This window comes from Haliaeetus leucocephalus, unplaced genomic scaffold, assembly GCF_000737465.1.
Source record: "Haliaeetus leucocephalus isolate CR32 unplaced genomic scaffold, Haliaeetus_leucocephalus-4.0 Scaffold339, whole genome shotgun sequence".
Classification (NCBI taxonomy): domain Eukaryota; kingdom Metazoa; phylum Chordata; class Aves; order Accipitriformes; family Accipitridae; genus Haliaeetus; species Haliaeetus leucocephalus.
Window position 1 is genome coordinate 24,075,803 of NW_010972775.1, and position 1,542 is coordinate 24,077,344.

Consider the following 1,542-nt stretch of genomic DNA (forward strand, 5'->3'; position numbering starts at 1 on the left):
GGGCTCGGCCCCCTCCCCGAGCCACGGCGCAGCCCGGGGCTCCCTGTGCCCCGTCCCAGCGGCCAGCCCCGAGCCCCGCTGCCGGCTCTGTCCCGCCGGGCCGGGGTGCCCTGGCTGTGGGCGCGGAGTCTCTGGGAGCTGCACGCTGCCGGAATGATGGTCCGTCCGGGCGAGATTTCGCTCACTGAGCCGCCACGTGTTTGTTAAAAAGCCCACCGCAGCCGTCGGGCCTGTCCAACCTGTGGGAAGATGAGCCCCTGGTGTTGAGGGGCCTTGTTTCCGCCCAGGGCATGGCACGGGCTGGTGTCCAGCCGGGCAGCACCCAGCACCTCTGTCGGCGAGGGCTGTCGGCCATGCCGCAGCTCTGCCCCCAAAGCCCCCCGCATACAGTGGCCCACAGCCACCCACGTGAGCCCCGCTTCTGTGTGGGGAGCAGGCTGGCCTTCCCCTGACTTCCAGTGTTCGGGTGCTCCTAGCCAAACGCAGGATCAGGTCCTTCCCATGTAATCCCATCAGCCTGTGACTTCCACGACCTGGCTGCAGTGTCAGAAATACCCTCTTCACTGGTGGGTGCCTGCTGAAGTGCTCGGCGTCAACTGGCCAGCCCCAAGCAGGCATACCCTGCTCCCTGCCACCGTGCCCTGGCAGCACTACGGCCCTGTGCTGTTCCTGTATGAGGAATACAACATATGAGCCACATAAGTCTGCCCGCTGTTAACGATCTTGTTTGTGGGGATGCTCACCATGCAGGAGTTCCAAATCTGTGCTACCACATGCTTTCTCCAAAAGCACGGGAGGAATTACAGTTCCCCAAACACTCCAGGAATGGGAAAAGACTCCAGAGATGGTACCTCAAACTGCAGGACTGTAAAAAAAATGATCTTCCCTGTGATGGAAACAAAATGGGGTGTTTTTTGCCTTACAGAAATTGCTACTAAAGGATCCAAAACCAGACCCGGCTAGCAAAAGTTTAGGAAGGTGAAGAAAAGAAGAATGAAGGACGAAACACTTGATGAGCTAGTGGTGTCCTGACAAACACGGAGGGTGATGTAGGAACAAAGGACAGGGAACAAGGGGACAGTGGTGCCAAGTACACGGCACTACAGGGACACATAGCAGTGACACCGGAGCTGGTGGGGCACTGGCAGTGGGTGGTGGGAAAGGACCTGCGGCGTGACCCGGCCGGTTACAGAGACAGAAGGAGGTGGAAGAGCAGCTCCCCCAGCAAGGCACCGGCACCAGCTGCGGCGGGAAGCCCCCCTCTCCGAACTGCTGCCGCCGCCGTCTTCCCCCTCCGAGGCCGGAGGCCGGAGCCCGGAGGTGGCGGTGCGGCCTGGCCCCGGGCCCTGACGGCCCCGCCGCTTCCCGGGGAGCTGGCGCTGGCGCGGCTGCAGGAACGGCACCGGCACCATCGCCTGGGAAGAGCTGTACGACCCGCCGGGAGCCCCCCGCGCACCGCCTCCAGTTCAACGGGCACCGCCAGCCCCTCAGCCTGCTCGCCGCTTGTCCCGTTACTCTTCGCCCCGGGGCCGGCAGGGGCCG

At 63.3% G+C, this 1,542-nt stretch overlaps 1 protein-coding gene across 1 annotated transcript in view; it reads left to right on the top strand.

The window, feature by feature from the left end:
• The window catches only part of STRC (stereocilin), a 13,540-nt gene that overhangs the window by 349 nt on the left and 11,649 nt on the right, over positions 1–1,542 (top strand). The gene's annotated exons all lie outside the window — the stretch shown is intronic.